Below are 7269 nucleotides of genomic sequence, written 5' to 3' on the forward strand. Positions count from 1 at the left end.
CTCTCTCGAGAATCGTTTCTCCCCTTTTTATGGCTTTCGCTCGAAGACGGTAATTTGGTTCTGTGCACAAATCGGCGGCTGCGAAAACATAAAAAAGATCCCGCTACAAAACAGAAAAAAAAAACTTCTTAACGGCAAAACAAAATCCTGTTGGAACAAGTTTTTCAAGCGCAAAACAAACACAACAACAAACAAACGAACAAACAGATATTCGTCACTAATCGGAGCTGCAGATTTGAACGGCATTTGATTTTAAACAACACCAGCAAACTAATGGGCAATAGCCTTTTTTTGTAGGTTCTGCAGTGTAATAATGGTACTTCGAAAGTGCAGAAGTTGAACTATGTTTCGGCGTCCGTTGCTTACGTCGGCTGGTTTTTTGTTTTTTGTTTTTTAAGATGCTTGTTTCTCATAATGTACCCATGGAAAAATGCAGTACAGGGTAAGATCGAAGAAATTAACTCCAATATTTTGGCCGGAATTTATATAAGCTACGCATCGCAGAAAGCTAAAACTTTGTGAGAATGTGACGCAAGTGATTGTGATAAAATGCGACAGTTTGGTAGATGACGTTACCTAAATGAAAATACAGAAAACATTTTTTTTGTATGAGTTGAAGTTTTTTTATGCCTAAAAAATATATTTAAGATTGCGGGTGCATGTAGCATTTATTCAAATCAAAGAAAAAAGAAATTGTCAGCAACAAAGAAAACAATATCTTCATACTGACAATTCGGTTTGATGAATATTATGCTTATTGGACGTCGGTATATATATTTTCTCCTTTGTGTATTTTGACTTAGATAATGTCACGTGCTCAAAGTTTGCCATTTTATGACCAGCGTTAGCATCTCATTCTCACTGAGTGCCAGCTTTCTGTGATACGTAGTTTGTTTATGCGGGCCCAAAACCCTGATTTCATTTGCTCAATACATTCCGGTACTTTAAAAGTATACTAATTGTGCACTTTATTAAAACAAAAAAGTGAAGTTTAAGTATTTTAACGCACTTTAAAGTTCTAAGAATGGCTTTTGTTTCCTTTCAATATTGTTAGTTTTTTTGTGGTACGGTCCACGCGTCAACCAGTCTGATCACTAAAGTGTGGATGCTGAACATACATGACATTTAATATACTGTTTCCAAAGTAAGAATATACTTTTAATTATAATTTTTTTAAACGCGTAATACAAGTAAAAATTAGTACACTTCTAGTGTATTACTTTTTACGATGAACATCCTTTGTACCATCAATTGCTTAGTTTGAATTACATGTATGTTGATACTGAAACGGTTAAAACCCGAGTTGCTGCCTTACATGTTTTGTGGGATTCGATAGAATAAATCAACGGAGCATTTCATTATATTTTTTGTATTTCAACGATACTGGGTGATTTATTTCAGGAGGCGGGGTGAAGAAAATTAAATTTATGGCATTTGGTAGAGTTTTATCGTAAGCTGTTGACCACGATAAGTTGCTTGGTAGCTCTAATTATCTTTCGGACTCAAATTTTTTTTTACTACGCATGAAATAACTGCAAAGTCTTATCAGTATGGTTCTGAGGTTTCGAAATTGCTCGCAAAGCGCTAAACCTTACCTGATAAAAATTGTCAAGGTTTCTAAAACAAGAGCAACACCTACCTTAAATAAAGTTATTTTTCAGATTAAATAAAGTGCAGCATGCACCTCAAATCATTACGCCACCGAGAGCTAAGGCTAATTTTGAGCGAGCGGATTGTAATCAATTGACACTTCTAGATATTGCACGTATATACGGTAAATGGTATATGAATAATTTGCATTAGTACTGTCCGGTATACCCTTGTATACTTTTGAACTCGAATATGAAGCTTGCTTTTTATATCGTACCTTTGTTTTTAATGTTTCTTCAATCAGAATTTCAATTTCTAGAATGCACTACTCAAAAATATTAAATTGAAGGTCGTGTTAATAGCCTGAGCAGGCTGTGAAGAGCCAAACTGCTCACGGTACACGTAAGAACGTAATGTTCTTTCGTGGCAATTTATCAGCAAGTGCTCAGCGAATTGCCACACAGCTTCGGTCTAGGATTGTCAACGCTCACGACATTTCGGGAGGAACCTCGTCGAATAAAATTCCAAAGATGCGCACCTTAAAATTTTGGCAGCCAACAACATGGAATCGAGTCGCCAAGTTGTCTCTTTGTCAATAATGAACAAAGGTGATGCTGCACATTAACGCAATGCTTGCACTAAAAAGATCACGTGATTTCTTTTTAAATTTAGCTACAGTACAAACAGAACACGGCACCCGTTGACGCAACATCAAGACCGACCATACGTACAACCGAAAGTTTTAGCATTGATATACGAAAAAGTCAAACAAAAAGGGCGGACAGGACAAACACCTGTCCCGCACCCTTCGCTCTTTTCTTTGCACCCCCCCCCCGCCCTTTCTTTTTCCCCCTCTCTCTCTCGCTGGTCTAATCTTTCCCACTAACCCTTTCCCCAAATCTTCGGCAGCTCGTTGCTTGTCGGCCTGGCAATAAAGACCTCAATGTGTTGAAAGTCGATAGATGTTTGTCCTGTCCGTCCTCTTTGTCTGACTCTTTCGTATATTTTTGAATATATTACCAACGCGCTCAATCTAAATTTTAGTTCTAGCATTGGCGCGCTGAAATAAAAGACGCATTTATAGTGCTACTACTAGGATGACAAAACTTGCTCTTGAAAAAGCGGTAACAAGCTCGAAAGCGCACGTTGATTCCTTCTTGGGCATATACTTTCTCAGGAGGCTACACCGCCACCCTCCGTTTTGTCTTGCTTCCGTTGCCCGGTAAACTAGCGAATTCAGCTAACTCGGTCCATGAAAAACTTCAGCGCTCATTTGAATGAACATCAAATAAAAGCGCACGTCGATATTAGGAGTGTCGTGGCCCCAACAATATGTTTGTTATTTCTCTTTAAGCGGGCTTCCTTCCCAACGCGCGTGCACAAGGTGAAGCAAACTTGCCGTACTGTTGTGTTTTTTACTGGTGATTTTAGAGCTTTATTAAGAGGGAATAGGGGATATGCTATGCCGCTCTCCGGCTCGGCAGGAGAAGGACGAAAGGGGACGGGGGGGGGGGGGGGGAGGAATATATATATTGAAACTTATAAATACCGGAAAATTACATGACGTCACTCAATCTTGGTATCCTTCCGCGATATTCGAACACATTCATGTATTTAATTTTGGAAAAATGTTTTTATGCATCTTCAGGTTCCAGAAACAAACTAATCTCAAGATTCGAGTGCTTACTTGGTTAAAACAGCCCCCCCTCTTATTTCCTTTTTTTAAATTGAGTAGCAATCACGGGACACTCGAACTTTGTTCTTTTTTATATAAATCTATTGTAAGTGCGAGCGTAGCACACAGCACAACAGCGGGCATTGCGTTTTGAGCTCGAGCGCGTGCGCTCGTGCGGTTCAAGCGTCTTTGGGGACGACGTCCACCATAGCCTCCTCTATACTGACAAAGCCTGGCTGATCGCTACGAGACGCGGCCGTCACAATTGGAAAGTTAGAGCGGCAGACACGGATGATAGGAGAGCCACGCGATGGGCGCCCCGCTGCGGCGAGACGCTTAAACACACTTCTCCCGAGCAATGGAATGTCCGCTCGTGCTCTTCGCGTTCCTCGCGCTAAGGTTTTTTTTTCGTAGGGTTTAAAACCATATTTCGGGTCCTCACCGCTACAAAAGCTGTGCGCTGACGACCAGGCTCCCCGAGACATTCTGTGTGCTACAAGACCCTCGCGCTTCAAATCTGCGACCGGGCACTCTATGGCTTCGTCATTGAACTGCCAGGCTTTTTTGAGTATAGAGGAGGCTATGCATCCACGCATTTGTAGCTTTGACTGCGCTCGCACCTACGATGAAACGGAAAGTAAACATTTCTTGAATGCGAATTTGTTGCCCAAATCCAAAGAAAAAAACAACATAGTTTTAAATTGTATTTTATGACAATAATAAACCCTGGAGAAGATTAACAAGGGGGGCAAATGACAAAAACAGCTAGGTGACGGGTGCGCGACCGAAAAAATCCGTCTGATCCTGGTATTGAATCTTGGACCTCTCAATTTCCAGTGGAGAGCTTTACCAACTGAGCTAACCAGGAGTTAGACGCCAGTAGAGCAAACGGGTTTTATTAGCCGCCACCAGACTAACACCAATAAGGGTGAACGACCTGCATTTTAAGGTTCTAAGAATAATAGAATTAATGCAAATGTGCAAGCGAGCTGGAAAACAACGACGATAGTAATCCTTGGAGAAGGGGAACAAAGAGGACAAAAGACAAACACCAATGTTCAAACACAGCTAGTTGAGCGGTGCCCGATCGAAAAATTTCGCCTGGTCCTAGTGTCGAACCAGAGACCTCTCTCTCCATTTCCAGTGGAGCGCTCATACCAACTGAGCTAACCAGGAGTTTGATGTCAGTAGAGCAAATGGGTTTTATCAGCTTCCACCAGTCTAACTCTAAAAAGGGGTGAACGGCCTGCATGTTAAGGTTATGATGATAATGCAATTACTGCAGCTGTGCAAGTGAGCTACACAACGATGACAAAAATCATCCCTGGAGAAGGGGAACAAGGGGGACAAAGGACAAAAACAAATCTCCAAACACACCTCGGTGACTTGTGCGTGACCGAAAAAAGACGGATATGGAAAAGTCCCTGTTTCAAAACCAGGAGCAGGCGGATTTTTCAGGTCGCGCGCTGTGTTTGGAAATCGGGTTTGTCTCTTGTCCCCCTTGTTCCCCTTCTCCAGGGATGATTATCGTCATTGTTGTGTAGCTCGCTTGCACCATTGTGGTAATTGCATTATCATCCTAACCTTAAAATTCCAGCCGTTCACCCTTTTTGACGTTAGAGTGGTGGAAGCTGCCTCATAAAACACGTTTGCTCTACTGACATCTAACTTCTGGTTAGCTCAGTTGGTAGAGCGCTCTACTGGGAATGGAGAGGTCCCGGGTTCGGTACCCGGACCAGGCGGATTTTTTCGGTCGCGCACCACTCGCCTAGTTGTGTTTGGAGATGTGTGCTCGTCCTTTGTCCCTCTTGTTCCGCTTCTCCAGGGATTATTATTATCATTGTTGTCCAGCTCAGTAGCACCTTTGCATTAACTGCATTAGCATATTGTGTCTTCTCTTTCTTTAATAGTATGGTGGTCAGAAAAAGAGAAACCCTATAAAGCCTATCATTCTCTAAAAAAAGAAAAATTTGCTTTGCTTTGCACTTGTTGAAAAGGAGGTTACGTAGCTTACGTGGCCATTTTGTTCCTTGTCCCTTTAGCTTTCCTTTTTTCTCTGCTGGTCTTTCAAGCGATTGCTAGGCAAACGGGTCCGTGATTTTCGTGAGAACAAACTTCATCTTTTTATGTTTTAATATTTAACGAACGAATGCTGTCGCACGCACATAAAAAATATTTTTTTAAATAAAATAAATAACGGAACTTGTTCTTGTCGTCAGCTTTATTTTTATTATTATTTCCACGGAAGAGGGTAGTACGGAGTCAGACCCCTGGGCAGCGAAAGTGAAAGCGCGAGAAATAAAAAAAGAAACCATAAAAAACAAAAATAGAAATTCTAGCCTAAAAAATACGAAGAAAGTCCCGAGTGGAGCCTAGGAAACACTTTCGTCCAATTTACTCGGTGCACAGTTCTTGGCTGCTACGTGAGTCACTTAAGAAAAACCTCGTCCTTTTTGATGCCTTTGTTCCCTCGGCTGTCCCGCCGGACACCACGTACAATTTTGTTTTGTTTTCATGGTTTGTCTTCGACGACTGCTACAAACGTTATATAAGTAAAAACGTCGGACTCAACCGTTGCTCTTTTACAACATTCGTGTTAGATATTTGTCCTGCGTGCGAAAAAAACAAGTCAAAAAGAGACATCTTCAAAGTAAATAGTCTTGCCTGTCGCTTCCGCAAAAGTCCCCTGGCTTTTCTTTGTTTAAGAGAAAAGCAGTTTCTTGCGGCGCCGTCGTTTCAAACTGAATAAACGTGAGGAGACGCTTGGTCGCTGAGAGCGTGGTGACGTCAAGGCTAGTGACACGTTTAGAATGGAAAAAATGAAAAAAAAAAAAAAGCACTAAAATTGGGACAAGAAAAAAAAAAGAAAAAAAAAAAAGAGACGGTACCCGGGAGGGAAAAAGTCGAAAAGACGTAGACCGAAAACCAAGAATAGAGATACCCCATGTCGCAGATGAGGAAGCGAGTGGGAGGAGAATGACCGATGTCGACGAGGGTAAGCCCTAAAGCCAGCTATCGGAGGGGGTCACTCGGAAATGCCACTCCTTCGAGAAACAAGCTATTCGGCGGGAAATGAAACTATGTATTGAAGGAAAAGATTTTTAGATCCTTTCTTTCTTTTTTTTTACTCGTTGTTTCGGCCCTCGAGTGTTTCTATGTCTCTCGGAACGACATTCTCACGTCACAGAATGGCTTCTGCGTGACTTCGTCGATTGCGGGATTGTCGAATTCAGGCGAGTGCTTGTGGTTTATACGAAAAACAACAACCAAAGTTTAATTTTACCAACGATTTGAGTATTTGAGAACAGGGAACGTTTCGGCGTGAAAGTGGGCAAGATGCGTCACTAGTATGTCGTGTAAAATGAGGCTTTAGTTATTCGACAAGAGGAATACTTTTGGCTACCACAGTCTGTGTGAAAGCAGGCTTTGTGAAATGATTGCTGTCAGGTAAAATTATGATATTTATCAATAACAAAGTAATTCTAACGTGGATATCACTGTGTAGGGTTCAGCTACAAAAAAAAAGTTGGGCATATTTCTGTTTTACGGGCCCTTAAAAGGCCTTGAGAAGAAATATATTTTAAAGAATTGACGAACCAGCACATGGCGAGGGACAGGAGCAGTATCCGGATTGTGAGATGATTCGGCGATTAATTAGGAGAGCTTCATGATGAAATAAAAAGCGCACACAAAACGAAGAAAAAAGAAAAAGAGAAGAGGGGACGTACGACCGACGAAAGCCTGTCCTGGTTTCATCACGGACCCCCATAAACAAGCCCTGCTTTCAACCCTGCTAAAAGTCTTTAGAGGAGTTGGTTCCGAAGCCCTTTTAAGGGTTTCGGAACCTGTGTTACACCTATTCTCTCAGCAAAGCAAACTCTTTGGTTTACGAGGTATAAATTAACTGAAAAGCTTTCGCGAGCCTTTTTTAGTCTAAAATTTGTGGATCGAAAAGCCGCAGTTACACCACTTAGGGCCGGTTGCACCAACGCCGCTTAGTTCAA

The 7269-nt window shown here is 41.6% G+C and overlaps 1 non-coding gene across 1 annotated transcript; it reads left to right on the forward strand.

The window, feature by feature from the left end:
• The first annotated feature begins 4934 nt into the window (after positions 1-4934).
• Trnap-ggg lies at positions 4935-5007 on the forward strand. The gene has a single exon. It is a non-coding gene; the product is annotated as a tRNA-Pro (tRNA).
• The last annotated feature ends 2262 nt before the right edge of the window (positions 5008-7269 follow it).

Source organism: Ixodes scapularis, unplaced genomic scaffold (assembly GCF_016920785.2).
Source record: "Ixodes scapularis isolate PalLabHiFi unplaced genomic scaffold, ASM1692078v2 PGA_scaffold0__279_contigs__length_252992795, whole genome shotgun sequence".
Classification (NCBI taxonomy): domain Eukaryota; kingdom Metazoa; phylum Arthropoda; class Arachnida; order Ixodida; family Ixodidae; genus Ixodes; species Ixodes scapularis.